At 44.1% G+C, this 24,210-nt stretch overlaps 1 long non-coding RNA gene across 1 annotated transcript; it reads right to left on the bottom strand.

The window, feature by feature from the left end:
- Positions 1-209: 209 nt before the first annotated feature.
- LOC140105928 (uncharacterized) lies at positions 210-23,676 on the bottom strand. The gene is made up of 3 exons (XR_011850680.1): positions 22,916-23,676; positions 448-524; positions 210-360 (listed from the first exon to the last, which is right to left on the bottom strand). It is a non-coding gene; the product is annotated as an uncharacterized lncRNA (long non-coding RNA).
- Between the last annotated feature and the right edge of the window lie 534 nt (positions 23,677-24,210).

Below are 24,210 nucleotides of genomic sequence, written 5' to 3'. Positions count from 1 at the left end.
TGAGACCGAGTTAAAAATCTATTTTTCAAACCAGAAATACCAATGGCTACCCATGATTTGGTTCCTCTACATAGAGTAATATTTTCACAGCAGTATCACAGGTTTGCTACTTTATGTATGTCCATTAAATGTTATCATACAATGAAAAGCATATACAGACGGTCCCCTTAAGGACACCCGACTTACAGACGACCCATACTTACAGACGGACCTTTCTGCCCACCGTGACCTCTGGTGAAGCTCTTTGGATGCTTTAATATAGTCCCAGACTGTAATAATCAGCTGTAAGGTGTCTGTATTGTAGCTTTATTGATAATCCTTGGTCCAATTACAGCAAAAATTTTGAAACTCCAATTGTCACTGGGACAAAAGAAAAAAATTTGTCTAGAACTTCAATTATAAAATATACAGTTTCGACTTACATACAAATTCAACTTAAGAACAAACCTCCGGACCCTATCTTGTATGTAACCCGGGGACTGTCTGTACTGTATTTTCTTAACTGGATCATTCAAGTGTCCAGCCTGAAAACAAAAACAAATGAAACATATTACTGAGACTTTTGTTCTAGATAATTCCTGCTTTATTAAATTGATATTACATTTAGTTAATGAATGAGACAATCCTTCTTATTTAGCTTCTGTATAATCCAAATAAAGACGTTCTTTATGAACAACGAGCTGCAATGACCCATATCCGTGTACATGTGATGTCCAGGCCGTCACGAGACAGCTGTCATGGAGAAGAGCACTAATTCATGTGAACAGCAATTGTTTCCATTCAGCTAAAAGGTCTACTTGGTAGTGTTCCAAAAAAAAGGGTAAAAAACAAGACTTTAGTATGCATTATTGTGCGTCATCATATTTCATTGTAGAAAGAGTCCATTGAGCAAGTGCGTGACTACAACGTTTACTCAAGGTGCTACTAGTTAGGCTTCTCATTATCGGTATGTGGGTAGCAAAGGTTATAGTACATAGTACAATAGTTTGTAATTACTTTATGGTGATCTCTCATCAAAATAATCATATGGACTTTCAGGTGGGTCCAAACATTGTGGGTTCAAACCCGGATTTCAGCCAGAAGGGCAGGTTTGGTATTAGGACTAACATGGAAAAACTTTTTTTAAGGGATGCTGAGCAGCTAATCAGCCAGGTTTCAGCTACTAGCAAACACAGCCATGCCCATACTGCAGCAGTGACTGAAACTGTATATATATATATATATATATATATATATACACATACAGCCCATCCTATAGTTCAGTAACTGCATCTATATACACATGCTGCCCCTCCTATAGTTCAGTAACTGCATCTGTTTATGAATACCATCCTATAGCTCAGCAATTGCATCTGTATATGCATGCCATCCTATAGTTCAGTGACTGTAACTACATCATTGTTCAGTAGCTGCATTTCTGACCTCAATCCATCTAATAGTGCAGTTGCTGCACTTCTAATCTCAAACCATGTAATAGTGCAGTGACTGAAACTGCATCTGAATCGTATACTATTCTATAGTCCAGTGTGAAGAACTGTGGGTATTTTAAAATGAATACGTCAGTTAATAAGGGACAGAGATTTGTCTCCCTGCATTTGACAAAGAGCTCAGACTACAAAGACATATAAGGGCCAAAAAAGACTCACTATAGGTGCAGAAAGAGCACAAGAAAGGGGAGAAAAGATAAATGACCCCCATAGTGTCTTATAGCACAGTGGGATGCCGCATGGCAGGGAGGGGGATATTAAGTCTGGCGTGCAAAACACCAAAATGTGTAAGAAAAACAGCAGTTTTATGCTGTTGACTGGAAAACATTGAACTGATGGTAGTTTCTATGGCAATTGGTGGTTAATGCTAGATAAGTACTAGGTTAAAAGGTCACCAACCCTTGATCTTGTACATGCTCATGTAATCTGATGTTTATTAGCTGTTAATTCATTCTGCCAAAACATGAATTATTTTCTGAAAGAAATAAACATTTACCTTAAAGGGGTTTTCACATGCAGAACCTATATCACTGATCTATCAGCTCCTTCTCTGTCTTCTGTCCCAGCGATTACCAGCTTTCTTAGACTCATGGGCTACAGTTTTGAATGAGTCTCTAGACTTAAGAATATAGAGATAAGACCTGTACTCTTGCTCATACTCTCTCCCTAACTTGCAGAGAACAGGAAAAAAAGTATATCTCACTGGCACAGATGCCAAGCTGTAGGTCCCAGACACTTGCTGGCTCCATGATTCACATATGGTAGGAGTACCTTAAGATGTAGGCCTTTTCGGACTCACTCCACAATGTTCATGTCATGGTTGCTCCTGCGACAGTTGCATCCGTGTACCTCTGTGTGGCCCGCTGCACTAGCTGCACCACTCACTTCGCCGGGTTCCAGCGGCACCTCTGCAAGCCTAGGGTGCGCGTGCGCTGGCTCTGTTAAATTGTTAAATTGTCTTTGGACAACATCCACGCCCACCTCTTCTTCTGTCAGTGTTTTCTGATGTTCCTGCCGTGGAGGAATTGGTTGAAGACTTCAGATCCATCTGCGAGCAAACACAGCAGTTTCTACTTCGGGCATCCGCCCGCACCAAAACTCTGGACGACTAGAGACAAGGTCTCCTCCAGTCTTCTCTGCAGCTGATAAAGTGTGGCTGTCTTCAAGATATGTCTGGCTGAAGATTCCCATCTACAAGCTTTGTCCTTGCTATCTCAGTCCTTGTGAGGTGCTGAAACGCATCAACCCTGTGGCCTATAAGCTGTGCCTTCTGGAAGGGGTTGACTGGAAGGGGTTTGGGCTGGAGGAAAGGTCTTGAGAGCCAGAAGACAACATTCTGGATTGTAGTGTTCTTCAGAGGTTCCTTCACGCCAAGAAGATGGGGAGGCCACAAGGGGGGGGGGTACTGCCACGGTTGCTCCTGCAACCTCTGTCTTGGGTCAGAGGCACACCCGTGTCCTTCTGTGTCGCCCGCTGCACCACTCACCTTGCCAGGTTACAGCGGCGTCTTCCGTGGCTCCTCGCATATGTCCCTGAAGCCTATGGTATGCGCGCCGGGCTCTTTTAAATTTAAAAGGGCCAGTGCACTGATAATTGACGCGGGCCAGCTGCCTTTCCTGATAAATTCCTAGCCCCTTCCTATGTTCCCTCATAGCCTTAGAGAAAGCTTTCCTGATGCCCTGTACGATTATCCTGATTTCCCGTTGTGACCTTGAATCCGTTCCTGAACTTGCTCCTGTGCTGCCCGTCCTGACCTTCTGCTGCGTTCCCGACTCTGATCCTGTGCTGCCTGTCTCGACCTTCTGCCTGTCCCAGATCACCCTTCTGTACTTTGCATTGGCCGCCACCACGGACAACCCGGTTTGCGGTGGGCTCTGGTGAAAACCGGGTGCCACTTCGCCCCCGATCCCAGATTTCAGCTTAAATCATCGTCCACGGTGTTCCAGAGAATCCACTACCACTGATCCTGACAGTTCATAGCTTGTAAACTGGTTTAGTAATGCCCAACTTTTCCAAGGTAACCCTTCTGTACAGAGTTCAAGGCTTTATTGTGGCCTCAAGAGATTCATACTCTGTTTCTTCCTGGCTGCGTCCCAAGATATCATCACACGCCATTGGAGGTTGTCTTTGACTCCCTTGAAGCTTGAATGGCCTCAAGAGAATGGAGGAGTTCCAGAAGCCGAAAGGCCTTTTGTGAATGGAGGAGCGAGGATTTGGTGTTACAAAATCGCTACATCGCCACCTAGTCTCCCTGGCTACTCCTTTTAGGGCCATGCTTCTGGTATAATAGACTCCACAACACCTCCTTCTCATTTTTGTTCTACCTCTTACTAGGTTGCCATGTTTATCCAAACATGTATGTTAGTCCCCAAAGTTCCCCTGGGCACTTTCTATAGTTACATTAACTTCAAACTATGGGGGGATCTATCACAGTGCGATGGTAACCCCAACCTCAGCCCCCCTGTCCCAGGCACCTGAGCTCCCGGACTATTCTAGAATTGCCCTATGAGCTGCGCCAGGTATGGGTTCAGGTTTTAAGTACTGTACAGGTGTGGGGTGGGACTTTGTGCCAGGAATTGCTATTGTATCAAGGCTTGTTGGTCAGAAAACCCTAGTGTGGTGGAACTTTTGAGTTATCTTGGCACACAATGGTGCACATTTACTTACCCGGTCCTGCGCATTCCCCGATCCGGAGTGTCCAACGAGAATTAACTCTGCCGCGATTCCATAGATCGTGCGCCCGATTTCCTGCATGTGTCTCTTCCCCAATCAGACCTGCCGGAGTTCACCTTCTTCTTCCCGGTGTATGTAAGTGCTTGATCTTGCGACACAAATTTAAAGTTAAATCCTGCGGTTTGTACAAATCCGTCAGATCGTCCGACGGCCCACCCCGATTTGTGTCGCATGAAAGCAACACAATCCGATTGTGTGCAACACAATGCGCTTCTAAATACCTGTCCCGGAGACGCGATTCCCAAAAACTCAGAAAACCCCATGGAAATGCGGCCGCGGGACCCTTAGTAAATAAGCCCCAAAGTTCTCCTCTCGTTTGTTACTTGCTCCCTGTGTCACAACTTTTTTTATTTATCAGTCGTGTTCGCATTTAAGTTACCATCTTGTTTGATATTGCCCTTTACAGTAATAATAATGTCTTCTAATAAATGTTTGATAAAACCCACAAGTTTTCTTTTCATTTGTTGCCCCTAGTTAACATGCAGTCATCCTGGCAACATGCAAACATCTCTGACATTTCTATTCATAAAAAAAAAAATTTGATTATTTATTCTACCTTACTCTTTGCAAATCACAGAAAAAATACAAAAGAAAATCCAAAATGCCTTCTCACTGTTGTAGATATGTTGACATTATTTTGCAGTTTTCTGAAGAGGCCACTAGATGTCGAGTAGCATTCCGCACATTCTGCAGTGAATATAAGATTTAGTCAGAAATAGACTGTAGCAAGAGATAATTGGGAGTTATTTTGGTAGTTATCAGCCTACCAGAAAACAATGCAGAAGGGATATGCTGAACAATAATAGCATAAGCCACAAAGGTTATCTAAAATTGTTATATTTAGCAACAACCTCAAAGTTTTAGTTGATTTCATTTTCTTTATAATATCCATTATGCACTAACATTGACAGAGGATAACTTTGTCAAAAACTGATGATATTGATGGCAAAGGGTTAACCATTCCTCATAAGCTGTAAGCTCTTGCGAACAGGGACCTCACTCCTTTTGTTCCATATGACTGTTTGTGCTCTGTCATGTTTTATTATATGTGTATTTGTCCTCTATGATTTGTAAAGCGCTACGGAATATGATGGCACTATATAAATAAAGATTAATATTAATATATTATTATTATTATTATTATAAAGGGAACCTCTTAACTCCAATTCTTCAGAAGGGTCTGTGCCACCCATATTGTGGGGTACGCCTCACTGTTTAAGGGAGGTACCCCTAGACCTCATGTTATATGCAAAAGGGTTAAAAGTTTGGGTACTTTTGCACTGTTGGCGATCTGTGCCTGTGTTCTCACCCTTCCCTTGTTCCTTACCTCATGACGCCCTCCCCTCCTAAATGATGGATGATTACTCAATGTTATCTCTTTCTTTGAGGGAGCACTCAAGCTGTTATTTCAGCATTCCTGTATGTTCCTGCTCCTGAGTTCCTGTGTGTTCCTGCTCCTGAGTTCCTGTGTTCCTGTGTGTTTCCGCTCCTCAGTTTCCGTGTCCTACATTCCTGTGTTCCCGTTCCCATCTGCCTGGACCTGTTGACCCCGCTTGGACTTGACCTTGCATCTCTTCCGCCTGCCCTGACCCTGTGCCTGAACCTGACCATGAGACTGTCTCCTACTAAGGTACCTCCACCTCTGCTGCCCCGCAGGCTAGTCCTACCTGTGGAACGACCTGGTGGTACCCCGCCGTAGCAAGACCATACCGCTTTGCAGCGGCCTCTAGTGAAGGCCAGGTGCCACTTAGACTCCGGTTCCAGGTGTTGGTTAGTACCACCTCCCGCGGTGGTCCAGAGGATCCGCTCATCCCGAATCCTGATAATATATATAAAAAAAAAAGCTGTGACCTAAGTTTCCACCCACCATAAAGTGTCTGACATATTTCAGAAGTTAGCTTATACAGTTAAAGTTTACTAATATTTGTGTTATGGGGAATTTATTAAAGTATCCTAACAGGTGGTTTGCATAAGGTGTTCTGTTGCATACCCTCCAGTCTACTCGGGACCAATAAATCAGTCAATGCCAAATGTAGAATTTATTGGGGGGAAAGCTAATGTAGAATTAAAACCGGAAAATATAATTGTAAGAAAATGTAAATGACCCCTGTTGGAATTTCTGCATTGTTAAAAGAAACCTACCATCTCAGATATACCTGTTAAGGTAGATCTGGTGGCAGGTCCATCTAATAAATATAATCGGAGCCCTTTATAGGGCTAATCCTTCAGTGCCTGCAAAGTTTTGAAAAGTTTTATTACCCTAATATGCAAATATGTGAAAGAGGCTACTGAGGCGTGGAGTAGCCAAAGCTGAAGCTACACAGTGTGGATACTCCATGCCCCAGCAGCCTCTTTAGATCCTTCTAACATACTCAGTTCCGAAGCCGGACATACTGAGCATACCCTCTTGGCCTAAAAAGCTGCATGCCCTAAAACAGGCTCCAATGATATTTATACGATGAACCTGCCCCCGGATCTACCCTTTAAGAGATGGTAGGTTTTCTTTAATAAAAGTAGGGCAAAGTCCCCATCCGCATCAGAGGTTCATCATTCACATCAGCCTCATCATCAGATTCCAAATTTCAACTGAAAATATCCTGTGTATTGAAGGCACAATAAATCCATAGCCAATGGCCCAGATTTATCAATAGTGAAGCAAACTGCACTAAGTATAGTGTGCCTCACAGATGTGCAGGGTGTGGCAGATTATTGAATACTCAAAACTTATAGAAGATATATGCACAAGTAGGTAATATATACAGCTAGTTCCCGAGTTTCGTGCAAGATAAGTTCCATAGGTTTGTTCTTAAGTTGAATTTGTATGTAAGTCGAAACTGTATATTTTATAATTGTAGATCCAGACAACATTTTTTTTTTGCCCCAGTGACAATTGGAGTTTCAAAATTTTGTGCATCAATGGGACCAAGGTTTATCAATAAAGCTTTGTGACAAACCCTTTACAACTGATTATTACAGTCTGGGACTAAAGTAAAGCACCCAGGGAGCTTCACCAGACATCACAGTGGGTAGAGGGGTTCATCTTTAACTAGGGGTTGTCTGTAAGTCGGGTATCCTTAAGTAGGGGACCGCCTTTAGTGTGAAAATTAGAAATATAATAAATATAGTGGTCAAAACACAAAGTGTAAATGAAAAAAAATTAAAAAGACAAAAAGAATGTGCATAGGCAGTTGATACAAAAACACTTTATTTAATTTACTATTAACAAGTACATAGCGGGCACTTAACACATTTAAAAAGTACAAAAATTACAGCAAGAAAGACCTGTGTATAAGACCATGATACATCTATATACCAATTCCCTCACAACAATCCAATAAGTGATAATAGCAGTCCCTCTCAAGACAGATACAATCAGTTAGACAAGGGATGGAACTCTATCCTATTGTATCCTTACTAGGTGTGAACGCAAGTAACATAGGTAATAATGCTAGTTTCAAGGAGAACCAATGGCACATTTTAAATAAATACATAACTAAAAATGTATCCATTCATATAAATACCAAGTGGTGTAGTCAGAGGGAACAATGTCATGTCAATTAATCTTATTGTCTGTATGATGAAAAGTTATAAAATTTTCCAATATACTTTCTCTATCAATTCCTCATTGTTTTGTAGATCTCTGCTTGCTGTCATCCTATAGAAGTCTTCTATGTTTACTTCCAGTGGACAGAAATCTGACCATGGTCACATAGGTGCACAGCTCGTTATATCACAGAGAGTAATCAGAGCTGTGTGATATAACAAGCCGTACACCCGTGTGACCATGGTCAGATTTCCTATAGAATGACAGCAAGCAGAGATCTAGAAAACTGTGAGGAATTGATACCTAATGCACAATTGTAGAAAATTCAAGACAACTAAATTAATAACACACAAACAGATGTACAGGCGGTTCCGACTTTAGGACACCCGACTTACAGACAAACCTTAGTTACAGATGGACCTCTCTGCCCCCGGTGACCTCTTGTGAAGCTCTCTGGATGCTTTACTTTTATACCAGGCTGCAATGATAAATTGTAAGGAAGTTTTATTGATAATTCCTGTTCACATGACAGCACAACATTCTGAAAATGCAATTGTCACTGGGACAAAAAACAGTTATAAAATAAACGGCATACAAATTCAACTTAAAGGTAACCTGTCACCAGGGACCTCATTTTCATTTTCACTAAAGACAGATTTCAGGAGCCCATTACAGCTACATTGGAAATAAGTATTTCTGCCTTTTCTAAGCATTTGCAGTACAATATAATTGTGTGTTTTAACTTACCTTGAACCCTGACAAGGTCCTCTGTGAAGTCCCAGGGGTTGGGCTTTGGTTTGGATTTCAAAAAACTACCTGTGATTTGTCTGTGCTGCTCACTCCTTGGCTCTTATCCCTCACCTTTGTACTCCTGTACAGCTACTCCCTCTTGTTTCCTCACACTGCATACCCCTGGACCACAATCAGCATATTTATCTTTCTGCAACGTCCCTGCCAATGCGCACGGCAGAGGAGTAGTTGCAAATAAGCCCTTTTACTACCCAGTACATATAGAGGTAATTGATCAGCTGTAGATTCTGCCTGGATAGGCAATTGTTAAGCATGTGCAACACCCTCGCCGATGCAAGACGAGGGAGTGTGTGCGAATACGCCCCACCTGCATGTAAACACACAACACTACATGGTCCTTATAGGACATAGGGGACATTGCAGTGGTTAATCCTGCCTGGCAAGGCAGAAGTTAATCTGTGTATGATGTAAGATTCTATTATCCAATGGTCTGTGTTACATCCTGTCCTCTGTAAGCTGAGATGTGATTGGAGGAGCAGCCACCTCCTGACCAGAGGAGTTACAAAACCCCTGGCCAGGAATGTTCTAGAGGGCAGTCTCTCCCAGGAGGGAGAAGAGACCAGTTCTAGTCAGACCCTCTGGGTCTGCAGGGCACAAGGTCAGAACAGCTAGAGACTAGTTTAGCCTAGCTCAGATGAGAAGAGAGTGCAGTGTGAGGAGAGAGTTCACTCTCTCAGATTAGAGACTCAGAGGAGTCTGTGCAGCTAGCACACCAGACCAAGAGCAGGTGAGCCTAGCCCCTGCCTGAAGAGTGAAGCTAATAGCTAAGAGTTAGTGAGGAAAGGGGTATCATCCTACCTTTAAGGGTGATACCTGAAGCAATCCAGGATAAAGCTGAAGCATCCTATTAGGACACAGCTACCTCCCAGCCTGCCCTCTGCATCCAGGCTGAGGATCCATTCTGTGGCTCCCTCCAACTTGCATCTCAGCACTCTACTACTCTGTTAAGGCACGTTGCTGCGGTTCCTGTCGGTTCCAATAAAGAACTGTAAGTTGTTTTTGTTCAATCTTCCTCCGTCTGGTCTCTGCTACTACGGCTGCCATCATCACAGGCACCCTGTCCGCCACACAGAGACTCATACTCTAGACACCAAAGGGTTGCCCCAGGGAGATCCGCTATAGCAGCCTCTCCCTCATCATTTCTTGCCAACACCACCCTGCTGGAGACCTGCCAGGCTGTAGGACAGCCCTCTGGTTCCCCATACCAAGCACCGTGACACTAGCGTGCCTAGGCCGCAACCGCCAGCCACTCAGGTACTGCGGGCCCCGGCTGACTCCAGGCCCCGAGAAAAGGCTAGGCCCCGGTGGGGGATGTTGCACATGTTAATGTTATCATCCAATGATGTTCCACTATTGTAACTGGAGTGTGATTGGAGGAGAAGACCACCTGACTAGGGAGGAACTAAACCCTTAGTCAGGGGAGGAGTTAGCTCTCTTGCGATCAATCTCTCAACACAGGAGGAGCTAAGCGACATGCTCTGCTCACAGGCCTCCTAGACCTCATCAACTTCACATAGAGTGATACTGAATATACTCAGGATTAAAGCTGCAGCTTCCAGCATTGGACACAGCTACATCCCAGCCTGCCCCTGCATCCATGCTGGTGACCTAACTCCTGAGGTTCCTCTCCAAGATCACTCCAGTACTGCACTTGTACATAATCGTTTGGCGTGTTGTTACAGTTGGTTTGAATAAAGAACTGTAAGTTACTTTTATGCACAACATTGCCTCCGGCTGGTCCCTGGTACAGCTGTATCACCATCAAGGACGCCCATCTACTAGGGATACATACGACTCTAAGGGCTGCCCCAGGGAGAACCAGTACCTTAGAAGCTCCCTCTATATATCATTTCTTGCCAACACCACCTGCCGAAGACCTGCCAGACTGTGGGACAGCCCTCCGGTTCCCATACCATGCACCGTGACACTAGCATGCCTAGGCCGCAACCACCAGCCACTCCGTTATTCTGGGCTGTCTCCAGGCTAGGCCCCAGTGGGGGATGTTGCATTTCCATGCCTCCAGCTGTTAGTTTGTGACTTATTTAAGCCTAAATCCTGCTACCAGCCTCCTTGGATCTGATGAAGAGGAAGGTCCTACCTCGAAACATGTCAACCTCTTATTGATAAATTAATTATTCTGCCTATTTGGAAGTTTTGTTTTCCGAATTTCATGAAGCCCTACTGGACATTACTATCCAGCCGATCCCAGGTAATTCTTCACCTATTGGTACCCGGGACACCTGTGGGCTAGTCCACCTGATTAAACTCCAGTTACTACTTTATGGGAGTGTGATCTCTCTTTTTTTGTATTTTCTCCAGTTGTCACTGAGTAAAGGCACCTTTGTAGCATAAGGATTCATCGACCATTCTGGATGCTGCATTAAAAATACATTAAAAAGGAGCGATGTATCAGACTTTCTTGCTCTGTTACCAGTTGCTCTCATGTGTAACTGCCATCACTGCACATTACCCCACTGAGATGACGTCTCACTACAGCACTGGCTATAATGGGTGCACTGCAGCCAAAACATAGTGATTATCACATGATCTGCCCAGGCAGGTGCAGGACATGTGATGTGGACATGTGACCAGCGGCCATCTTCTGTCCTGTGTCTGCTTTGCGCAGACCAGGGCCAGTGGCATTTTAATTCTTCATTACAGTGGATATCACCAGCATTTTCTGCTAAGGGGAGCAACATTTTAAATAACAACTAATTACATATTATCTTATATTTTAATGACCTATTTGTATATGAATTATGCTGATTCCTCTAATACCCCTTTAAATCTTTGTGTGTCTATTAATTTTCAATCACTAAAATTTAGCAGTTAGAATGCTTTAATGAAGTCTTTTAATTCCAGGATATAAAGCCATCTGCAAGTCTGTAAATAAGCAGCTGCTGGAATGATGAATACTACTCAGTGGCTATTTCCATTAGCTTGTGCCCAAGGATTCAGTGTCCTTCAGAATCAGGTGCATTGTATTAAACTTGCATAACTGTAGTAGACACAAAGGCCCACATTTACTAAAAACAGTGCAATCTTCACTATGGGGAACATTTACTTACCCGTCACTGGCGCGTTCCCCGATACGGAATGTCCAACTGGAATGCACTGTGCCACGATTCACTTAGATTGTGCACCCGATTTCCTGCATGTGACGCTTCTCGATCAGGTCCGCCGGAGTTCTCTTTCATCTTCCCGGAGCGTGTAAGTGCTTTTCTTGCTCCCCCCCGCCCCCGATTTCTGTCACATGAAAGCAGTCGCAACTGCGACAAAATCCGGTCACGTGCAACACAATCCCCTTATAAATAGATGATAGATGTCACAGAGGCGGAAATCACGAATTTCTAAAATCCGTCGTGCGGGACCCTAAGTAAAAAGCCCCTATGTGCAGTTTACCTGTGTAGTGTGCAGAGTGCGCTAGATTCAGGATTTCTGTTGCACGTTCTTCATTAATTTCTTTTTTGTTCACCTTTAAAATAGGACATGCAACACATTTCTGTTGAACTGCAGCTGCGCCACAAAACAGTCACTTGCGACACTTATGTGGCACTTCTTAAATACCTGATCTAATGTGTATGACCAGTATTAGGGATAGTGGACCAGATCAAATCCATGAAAAATAAGTCCATGCACAATATTGCATGATTACTATACTATATTATTATACAGTATACTCCACAAATAAATAAGTACATGGGGAATGTTATTAGCAGCAAGCTGTACCATCAAACCAGTTTTATGGTGGGCTATCCCACAAGGAAGTCGTCTCAACTACATTATTGTTTTCTTCCCAATAACCCTTCTATTCCAATTTGGAATTTGCTGCTACCATCACCAGGACTCTAACTTTTGGAGTAGTCCCGGTATAGGGCAGAGCTAACCTTAGAGTCTCCTGTGCAAAGCACCAGGAGACCAGACTGAGGAAAGTCAGGAACAATTTAGAGACATGTACAATACTGTAGTTGGGGTTAGAAAGATGGAAGTTGGATAACAGCAGAAAAGACATCTTTACAGGATAATATCCGATTAGGGCCCTAATGCTCAAGCACCTTTCTGTGGGGGAAGCAGGGGCTGTCGAGGATAAGCTCAACTCTATGAATTTAAAAAACTTTTGTTCTCCAAAGTAGGTGCATGTACACATGGGTGCAAGGCCAGGACAAGGCAATATGGTGCCCTAGTCAGACAAGCAAACTTGCACCATCTGTAAAATTGTAGCATAAATTCATCGATCAGGCCGATCCTGAGGGGAAAAATGACATGGCATCCACACCATTAATCATAAGAATGAAATAAAAGAGGCCAACTGCTATGAGATCATACCTGAGTATAAGCCAAGTTTTTCAGCACAATTTTTTGTGCTGAAAACTCCCCACACGACATGGCCTGGCTGGCGCACAAATTATGATGTCAGCCCAAGTGATAAAACAGAGTGCAGCAATAGCCTATAGCTGACATCAATTTCATATGGTACAGACAAAGTGCCTGTGTCTTCACAAATTTTGTTTGGTTTGTGCTCTGTATCATTTGCTGAACGTTGGTAGCAAATACACATTGGCAGAACAAACTGATCTCTGGAATTTCCAATTGAAACCAAGTGAACACAATTCAAACTGAGAGAGTAAGATTGAATAATCTAATAGCCTGTTCCCATAGAGCAGGGGTCGGGAACCTATGGCTCGCGAGCCAGATATGGCTCTTTTGATGGCCGCATCTGGCTCGCAGCCGGGGCTCCTATCCAGGGGCTTAACTACAGCCGCAGCAACTGCTAATATGCCTGCCAAGACCAGGCTGTTGTGCCCCCGGCTGTAGTTATGCCCCTGGATGTATTCTGCAGAGCAGCGCAGGGTCCGCGGGGTTAATTCAGGGGCGGCGCCTCCCTCTCCTTCCCTGCAGCAGTCTCCTCCATGTGTGAGAGGGAAGGGAGGAGACTGTCTGCCTGCAGCCAATCCCGGGGCTGGATGTAGCAGCGCGGGAGATTCAGACAGAGGAGACCAGAGAGCTGCATACTCCGAGACATGAAGGAGAAGGAGTCCAAGGAGAAGGAGTCAGCAGCCGGGGATCAGCCAGAGATAAGTGCTCCCTCCCCCCAGTGTCTCCTCACACTCTGCCTTAACCCCTTAGTGTCCTGTGTGCAGCTATGAAGCTCTCCTGAGACCCCTCTGCATCATCCTCACATATCTTCCCCCACCACTGCATTTCTACATTAATGTGAGGTTCTGCAGCAGCTTAGACACATGTTGGCATCTGTATAGGGATGTTCTGCAGCGGTTGGCGTCTGTATAGGGATGTTCTGCATTGGTTGGCGTCTGTATAGGGATGTTCTGCAGTGGTTGGCGTCTGTATAGGGATGTTCTGCATTGGTTGGCGTCTGTATAGGGATGTTCTGCATTGGTTGGCGTCTGTATAAGGATGTTCTGCATTGGTTGGCGTCTGTATAGGGATGTTCTGCATTGGTTGGCGTCTGTATAGGGATGTTCTGCATTGGTTGGCGTCTGTATAGGGATGTTCTGCAGCGGTTGGCGTCTGTATGGGGATGTTCTGCAGCGGTTGGCGTCTGTATAGGGATGTTCTGCATTGGTTGGCGTCTGTATAGGGATGTTCTGCAGCGGCTGTCGTCTGTATAGGGATGTTCTGCATTGGTTGGCGTCTGTATAAGGATGTTCTGCAGTGGTTGGCGTCTGTATAGGGATGTTCTGCATTGGTTGGCGTCTGTATAAGGATGTTCTGCAGCGGCTGGCGTATGTATAGGGATGTTCTGCAGTGGTTGGCGTCTGTATAGGGATGTTCTGCTGCGGTTGGCGTCTGTATAGGGATGTTCTGCTGCGGTTGGCTTGTGTATGGGGATGTTCTGCATTGGTTGGCGTCTGTATAAGGATGTTCTGCATTGGTTGGCGTCTGTATAAGGATGTTCTGCATTGGTTGGCGTCTGTATAGGGATGTTCTGCATTGGTTGGCGTCTGTATAGGGATGTTCTGCATTGGTTGGCGTCTGTATAGGGATGTTCTGCAGCGGTTGGCGTCTGTATAGGGATGTTCTGCAGCGGTTGGCGTCTGTATGGGGATGTTCTGCAGCGGTTGGCGTCTGTATGGGGATGTTCTGCAGCGGTTGGCGTCTGTATGGGGATGTTCTGCAGCGGTTGGCGTCTGTATGGGGATGTTCTGCATTGGTTGGCGTCTGTATGGGGATGTTCTGCATTGGTTGGCGTCTGTATAGGGATGTTCTGCAGCGGTTGGCGTCTGTATGGGGATGTTCTGCAGCGGTTGGCGTCTGTATAAGGATGTTCTGCATTGGTTGGCGTCTGTATAGGGATGTTCTGCATTGGTTGGCGTCTGTATAGGGATGTTCTGCAGTGGTTGGCGTCTGTATAGGGATGTTCTGCATTGGTTGGCGTCTGTATAGGGATGTTCTGCATTGGTTGGCGTCTGTATAAGGATGTTCTGCATTGGTTGGCGTCTGTATAGGGATGTTCTGCATTGGTTGGCGTCTGTATAGGGATGTTCTGCATTGGTTGGCGTCTGTATAGGGATGTTCTGCAGCGGTTGGCGTCTGTATGGGGATGTTCTGCAGCGGTTGGCGTCTGTATAGGGATGTTCTGCATTGGTTGGCGTCTGTATAGGGATGTTCTGCAGCGGCTGTCGTCTGTATAGGGATGTTCTGCATTGGTTGGCGTCTGTATAAGGATGTTCTGCAGTGGTTGGCGTCTGTATGGGGATGTTCTGCAGCGGTTGGCGTCTGTATAAGGATGTTCTGCAGTGGTTGGCGTCTGTATAGGGATGTTCTGCATTGGTTGGCGTCTGTATAAGGATGTTCTGCAGCGGCTGGCGTATGTATAGGGATGTTCTGCAGTGGTTGGCGTCTGTATAGGGATGTTCTGCTGCGGTTGGCGTCTGTATAGGGATGTTCTGCTGCGGTTGGCTTGTGTATGGGGATGTTCTGCATTGGTTGGCGTCTGTATAAGGATGTTCTGCATTGGTTGGCGTCTGTATAAGGATGTTCTGCATTGGTTGGCGTCTGTATAGGGATGTTCTGCATTGGTTGGCGTCTGTATAGGGATGTTCTGCATTGGTTGGCGTCTGTATAGGGATGTTCTGCAGCGGTTGGCGTCTGTATAGGGATGTTCTGCAGCGGTTGGCGTCTGTATGGGGATGTTCTGCAGCGGTTGGCGTCTGTATGGGGATGTTCTGCAGCGGTTGGCGTCTGTATGGGGATGTTCTGCAGCGGTTGGCGTCTGTATGGGGATGTTCTGCATTGGTTGGCGTCTGTATGGGGATGTTCTGCATTGGTTGGCGTCTGTATAGGGATGTTCTGCAGCGGTTGGCGTCTGTATGGGGATGTTCTGCAGCGGTTGGCGTCTGTATAAGGATGTTCTGCATTGGTTGGCGTCTGTATAGGGATGTTCTGCATTGGTTGGCGTCTGTATAAGGATGTTCTGCATTGGTTGGCGTCTGTATAATGATGTTCTGCATTGGTTGGCGTCTGTATAGGGATGTTCTGCATTGGTTGGCGTCTGTATAGGGATGTTCTGCATTGGTTGGCGTCTGTATAGGGATGTTCTGCATTGGTTGGCGTCTGTATAAGGATGTTCTGCATTGGTTGGCGTCTGTATAGGGATGTTCTGCATTGGTTGGCGTCTGTATAGGGATGTTCTGCATTGGTTGGCGTCTGTATAGGGATGTTCTGCATTGGTTGGCGTCTGTATAATGATGTTCTGCATTGGTTGGCATCTGTATAGGGATGTTCTGCATTGGTTGGCGTCTGTATAAGGATGTTCTGCAGTGGTTGGCGTCTGTATAGGGATGTTCTGCATTGGTTGGCGTCTGTATAGGGATGTTCTGCATTGGTTGGCGTCTGTATAAGGATGTTCTGCATTGGTTGGCGTCTGTATAGGGATGTTCTGCATTGGTTGGCGTCTGTATAGGGATGTTCTGCATTGGTTGGCGTCTGTATAATGATGTTCTGCATTGGTTGGCGTCTGTATAGGGATGTTCTGCATTGGTTGGCGTCTGTATAGGGATGTTCTGCATTGGTTGGCGTCTGTATAAGGATGTTCTGCATTGGTTGGCGTCTGTATAGGGATGTTCTGCATTGGTTGGCGTCTGTATAAGGATGTTCTGCATTGGTTGGCGTCTGTATAGGGATGTTCTGCATTGGTTGGCGTCTGTATAGGGATGTTCTGCATTGGTTGGCGTCTGTATAGGGATGTTCTGCATTGGTTGGCGTCTGTATAAGGATGTTCTGCATTGGTTGGCGTCTGTATAAGGATGTTCTGCATTGGTTGGCGTCTGTATAGGGATGTTCTGCATTGGTTGGCGTCTGTATAGGGATGTTCTGCATTGGTTGGCGTCTGTATAATGATGTTCTGCATTGGTTGGCGTCTGTATAGGGATGTTCTGCATTGGTTGGCGTCTGTATAGGGATGTTCTGCATTGGTTGGCGTCTGTATAAGGATGTTCTGCATTGGTTGGCGTCTGTATAGGGATGTTCTGCATTGGTTGGCGTCTGTATAGGGATGTTCTGCATTGGTTGGCGTCTGTATAATGATGTTCTGCATTGGTTGGCGTCTGTATAGGGATGTTCTGCATTGGTTGGCGTCTGTATAGGGATGTTCTGCATTGGTTGGCGTCTGTATAAGGATGTTCTGCATTGGTTGGCGTCTGTATAGGGATGTTCTGCATTGGTTGGCGTCTGTATAGGGATGTTCTGCATTGGTTGGCGTCTGTATAGGGATGTTCTGCATTGGTTGGCGTCTGTATAGGGATGTTCTGCATTGGTTGGCGTCTGTATAAGGATGTTCTGCATTGGTTGGCGTCTGTATAGGGATGTTCTGCATTGGTTGGCGTCTGTATAGGGATGTTCTGCATTGGTTGGCGTCTGTATAAGGATGTTCTGCAGTGGTTGGCGTCTGTATAGGGATGTTCTGCATTGGTTGGCGTCTGTATAATGATGTTCTGCATTGGTTGGCGTCTGTATAGGGATGTTCTGCAGTGGTTGGCGTCTGTATAGGGATGTTCTGCATTGGTTGGCGTCTGTATAAGGATGTTCTGCATTGGTTGGCGTCTGTATAGGGATGTTCTGCATTGGTTGGCGTCTGTATAGGGATGTTCTGCATTGGTTGGCGTCTGTATAATGATGTTCTGCATTGGTTGGCGTCTGTATAGGGATGTTCTGCATTGGTTGGCGTCTGTATAGGGATGTTCTGCATTGGTTGGCGTCTGTATAAGGATGTTCTGCATTGGTTGGCGTCTGTATAGGGATGTTCTGCATTGATTGGCGTCTGTATAGGGATGTTCTGCATTGGTTGGCGTCTGTATAGGGATGTTCTGCATTGGTTGGCGTCTGTATAGGGATGTTCTGCATTGGTTGGCGTCTGTATAAGGATGTTCTGCATTGGTTGGCGTCTGTATAGGGATGTTCTGCATTGGTTGGCGTCTGTATAAGGATGTTCTGCATTGGTTGGCGTCTGTATAGGGATGTTCTGCATTGGTTGGCGTCTGTATAGGGATGTTCTGCATTGGTTGGCGTCTGTATAGGGATGTTCTGCATTGGTTGGCGTCTGTATAGGGATGTTCTGCATTGGTTGGCGTCTGTTTAGGGATGTTCTGCAGTGGTTGGCGTCTGTATGGGGATGTTCTGCAGCGGTTGGCGTCTGTATTGGAACAAGCTCGAATGTAAATTATCTATTTTTTATTTTACAGGGAATTACCATTGCTTTGGTCCAGTGGAAGCTTAGTACCTGGGGGAGGAACACTCCTTGCTGTACTAATGACTGCTGGAGCCATTGTTCTGTCAGTGTCCCTTTAAGCATATTGTACGGCTCTCGCAGAATTATATTTTAAAATATATGGCGCTTATGGCTCTCTCAGCCAAAAAGGTTCCTGACCCCTGCCATAGAGTATTAAACTGGTGAGTGGGGAGTGAGACAGGTGTGATATGAGATAGATACTACAAGTCGAAGTCGGGGTATGTTGAGTTTTTGGGTAGCTAAGGTGCAGTCTAAGGAGAAAGGTTAAAAATTTCAATGTAGATCAGAGTTTGGGTCAGGAAGGTAACACATCTTTACAGGATAACGCTATAAACAATGGCTTCCTCAGGGGACCCTATGTAATACATGTAGGGACACATCGTCACCCTGGACCAGCATTGTAGTTTGCTGTTCTTTTTAGCTTTTGCTGCTGTTCAGCATGTAGTTTTATCAATATTCACTTTTCTCTTTAATGAGGTTAACTAAGGTCCATTTGCATACATTTCATTGTTCTAATTATGTGACCATGTAATGGACCTTCACTTAATCACATGGATTTTGTATGGACTTGGTAGGGTGGTTGGTGGGCTGTAGCATCACAGGCTTGCACCATTGTGTTATTTGTTTTAAACCTTTTTTTCAATAGTTTTTAATCCACGTAGTGTTCATTTTCATTTGTTCAATAAAGTGGTTCTATTATACATCTTGTGTTTATTCACGATGTGCATCTCTTGGGTTGTACTTTACTTTCCTCTTTTCGTTAGTCTTGTGTTATAACCCGGACTGCACCCTAGATGTAAATTTTTGAAAGGTGCCTTCCAGTTTGTGGCTCTCTATGCCATGCATACTGTAAGGAATTAGGTAGTGGGGTAGTCGTCTCCTGGGGAGACAGGCACTTTTTGTGATGAGACAAGAACGTCAAAGTCCGTTTTGGTTTAATTGGCCCCAAACTGTTTGGCAGCAAAAACAAAGGACAAACAAAAATAAATCCTAGGGCATCTGGCCACTTACTGCACCAACTGCACAGCCTCTCAAACAACACAGCAGTGCACTTGGTTGTTTCCCGAGTTACAAATTGCCCTGAGGGACATCACTGGTCTCCTTAAATTAGCCCAGTACACCTTTTGACCAGGTAATGAGGACAGCCAAAACCCGGACTGTCCAAATGGAGTGGGGCCCACCCTCTCTTCCCCACTCCAACAACACAGGTCCTTTTTCTGGAAACCTGAATACAGAGGAGTCTGCAAAGAACTGAGATACATCCTGGTTGTTTTCTAGAAACATGTAGATGTGAGGAACCTTGAGCAAATGTATACCCCATCCACCACTTCTCCTGACACTGTGTAACAATATTTACATAAGTGACATACCTGTCTATAAAACAATACCTTAAGGGGGGCACAAAAAAACATAAATGGTTTGTTCAGATGAACCCGTAATGTTAAAAGGAACCCATCGCCAGGGACCTCATTTTCACTAAAGACTGGTTACAGAAGGCCATTATGCTTTTACATTACAAAAATGAATTGTGTGTTATAACTTACCTTGACAGAATCCTCTGTGTAGTCCCAGGGGTTGGGCTTTGGTTTGGATGCATTTTTCTGCTCCTGTACAGCTCCTCCCTCCTGCTTCTTCACAGAGGTCACAGCATGGTGAGCTGACAACAGTGGGGGAAGTAGGGAGCTGTACAGGAGCACACAGGTGGGGGCCAAGATCTGAAATGAAATTCATACCAAACCACAGTCCAACTCCTAGGATTACACAGATGATTCTGTCAGGGTGCAAGGTAAGTTATAATGCACAATTATATTGTAATGCAAATGCTTAGAGAAAGCAGAAAGGAATATGTGCAAATGTAACCTGTCTTTAGTGAAAATCAGGTCCCTGGTGACAGGTTCCCTTTAGCTAAAGATGCTACGGATAAACACTCACTGCAGTGGTAAAATAAAAGACATTTCTATTTATAGTGTTCTTACTAAAGCACAATTCCAGAAACATATCCATAAGACAGTTTTTGATAAATGCCTCTAATAGTCTGTTTGGCCTTGCTGGGAGTTGTAGTATTAAGGTAGCCATATTTTGTAGAATCACAATCATTTTCACAAATAACTAAAAGTAAACAAAATGAACAGAAATGTCCTCAAACGTTCTGTGTATGAATGTAATGAGAAGAAATGTATTTGGCAAACAAAGACACATAAAATAAAAATAAACTCTTATTTTCAGAATTTTGATTGTATTCTGAAATCTCCAGATGGCTTAAACTCGGCCGTGGAATTTGTCCTCCAATGTCTCCTCCTGTTCAAGAATTGTTATTCTTTACAAACACTTGTTTTTCTGGACCGTGTCCAGTTCCTCTAATTAGTTCTTCCAAGTTCTGTGGGATTTCTCATGCTGGTTTATTTAACTGGGAACAATTTTTATTTTACGCTTTTTATTTGCTATGCTAATAACGTACGCATTTTGCAGTTTTAACATAAGAGGTTAAAGACACTGAAAGAAGACTTATTTATCGTGGTTAACACTTGCTTGATCCAAGGGGAGTTTAAAGCTACACACTTTACTAGGGTGCATATAATACAGTAAAACATCATGTGCTACAGTTACCAGTTCAAGCACACAATTCCCACAGAGGCCTTATTCAATGTCTGAATTGAAAAAAGTGATCAAAGATGTTTTTACAAATTTCATAAGGGTTTCCACTGGTTACCCAGCTTTCCAAGACAACTGAATGGAAAGTTTCAGAATTTACCAGCTTTAGTGAAATTAGATTCACTTACTAGAAGTCTGAATCATGGTATTCACCTGTGGAAAATATAAAACTCTATAACATGCAACCTAAATGTTGAGTGTGCAAATTGTTCAAAGTTTACTAAGTATACCAGTCTTAGGGGCACATGTATCATAGTTTGGTCTCTCTGAGGTGCATTTTAGAGACTTTTGGCGGCTAGTTTTTGCACTTGTGATACATGTTCAGTTTTTCCTATCCTTGCAGGTGCAAATTTTGGCCTCTTTTTGAGACTTTTTGTTGCAAATGTCTCAAATCCACATGGACGCAAGTCACGTAAGGGGGGTTATATACAGGAGTGGACACTACTGTTAATTTGGGATTTAACATGTTGCATTTTGAATGCATTTTGAAACCTATTACAACAGCTGAGGAGAGGTGATTTTCCTAATTACATTACTGTTAATATTTGTATGTACAAAACGCATAGTAAACACAATGTTAACACATGCATTAACATGGCGTTTATATAGCGTTTTGTAAACGCAAATGTTAACCGTCATGAAATAAGGCAAATCCTCTACTCAGCTGCTGTAATTAGTTTCAAAATGCATTAAAAACGCAATTAAATCGCTACCTGTAACCCTTAGAAGTAACCAATAAAAAAAATAAAAAAATTTTGACAAAAGAGGTCACTGTGCAAAATGTTAAATAGTCAAAGCATGTGAAATAATTCCAATTTATATGTTAAAATCGGGTCCATGAAAAAAAAAACTTCCTTTGCACCTGCCCTGTACAAGGTGCAGAATTGCAGCAAAAATGGCACCAAAATCATCTAGAAAACAATGATACATAAGGCGCTTTGCACAAAGATGCAGACAAGGTATAATTGAAAAAGAACAGAGTTAAAAGTCACAAAAATGGCGCAAAAACGGCAAGTCGCTAAAATTTGACAATTTGCCTAGCTGAAACTATGATACATGTGCCCCTTAATCAGGTGCGTAACTAGGAGAGGCCGGGCCCCATAGCAGATTTTCTCATGGGGCCCCCCTTCCCCTCAAAAAATATACATATTTGTAAAATTACACACATTTATATGCACAAAGTTTTATAGTCATACACATATTAATACACTCTTACACATGTATAAACTCATACACACATTCTTGTACTGATACATATATTATATGCAAACTTATAAAGTATATACACACACAGTATGTACACATCCAATATATATAAATCATATACATATATACAAATAAACATAATGGGGCAGATTTTTCAATGTGTCTGAAAGTCAGAATATTTCTAGTTGCCCATGGCAACCAATTACAGCTCAGCTTTCTTTTTACCAGTGCTCATGAATATTTTTAAGGGGAGCTGTAATTGGTTGCCATGGGCAACTAGAAATATTCTGATTTTCAGACAGCTTGATAAATCTGCCCCAATATTTACACTTATATACATATATATTATACACACATCATATACACACATTGGGGCATATTTATTGGCAGAGGCCCTGAAATAATCGCAAATGCTAGCCTATTGCTAGCACTTTCGACTACAGAACTTACACACATACATATAGATATTATGAACATATACATATATTATATACACACAATACATCATATATGCATCATATACACTTATATTGCATATACATAAACGCACACATACAACAGATAGCTATATATGAGATATATATATATAGATTGATGATAGATAGATATGAGATAGATTGATGATAGATAGATATGAGATAGATAGATAGATAGATTGATGATAGATACATACATACATACATACATACATACATACATGTATACATGGAGGGGAAAAGGCAGCTGCAGACTTACCAGTAGCATCCTCTCTGTGTTGGGGTTCTGCACCTCTCTACTCCAAAATAGCAGATAAGTTGGGCCACTTCTAAACTGGGGGTTTGTGACAGTTGCATCCCACCTGTCACTGCACACTGATTAACCTTTACTTTACATCTTTACTTTCTCTGATTGCTGTCAGGGTACTATCCAGAGGAGGGGGAGTTCAATTAATTGTCAACAAGCAGAGGTCTGTTAAAAATTTAAAGAGAATCTCCTGGCTGATTGTTGCTGTACTCGGGCTCCTCCTCCTAGGACCCAGTTCCTGGGATAGTGCAGCTCCCTGGCCGGCCTGTACTGCATGCTGTGTAGCAGGGGATTCCCGAGGCCCTGGCAGCTCAGGATCGCTGTTTTCAGTCAGTGCAGCAGAACATGGCCCAGGGATCCGTGCTGCTGCTGCTGTGTGGGCTGATGTTCATGGTGGGGATCCTGCAGGGCCCATGCTCCGAGGAGGAGGAGCGGTGGCTAGAGGGAGCGCAGGGCGGACTTCCAGCGCACAGACTCGGTGGCATCATCACCTTTAACAGCCCCAGGCACCTGCAGTGCTACCTCCTCCACCACTCCCTGCAGGACTATGTGTCCGGCCTGGAGGGGACTTTCATCCGAGTATGGAAGATACTCGGAAAAGATAATTAGAACCTGGCTATGGGAGAACAAGTTTGCGCCACCTGGGGGTGGGGGAGAGCATAAAATAATTAAGCAACACTCCCATCTCCAGTCTGCCTGACGGGACCCTGTAATGATGTAGCCCGGGAGCACGGCCATGATTTGTTTTAAATTGCCCGTGCGCCACGGGCCCCTGGACCTTCCGGGCCCCGTAGCAGACGCTACGGCTGCTACGGCTGTAGTTACGCCACTGCCCTTAATGTTTTCCCCACTGTCACATTGCACACCGAATTTACTAAAAGGCTTCGGCGTCTATGTAAATCTGGCACGGAGTAGGAGGGTAAACCTGTCAGAACTAGCGGAGATTTCATCTCCAACTTCTACCTGTTTTCCGGTTAAGGTTATAGAAAATATGGTAGACAAGGCTTGTTAAATTCCATTTGTTGAGTAAGAGAGAAACAATGTGGGAGCATTTACTATACCCTCTCAAAGTGTGTAATAAGCCCCACCTACACTACACTACACCTTGCCAGTTGGGTGTAGTGAGGTGAAGAGCAGGACGGGAGTATACTTATAGTATCCAGTGGAAAACATTCAGAGACTACAGCTAAATATCCACCAGTTTAGACCTGGTCTTAATACTTGTGTCACCTTGAACATGAGGCTGC

The sequence above is a fragment of the Engystomops pustulosus genome, chromosome 11, assembly GCF_040894005.1.
Source record: "Engystomops pustulosus chromosome 11, aEngPut4.maternal, whole genome shotgun sequence".
In the NCBI taxonomy this organism is placed as follows: domain Eukaryota; kingdom Metazoa; phylum Chordata; class Amphibia; order Anura; family Leptodactylidae; genus Engystomops; species Engystomops pustulosus.
The sequence above is the reverse complement of the archived record's forward strand: the minus strand, read 5'-3'. Positions and strand labels throughout refer to the sequence as shown.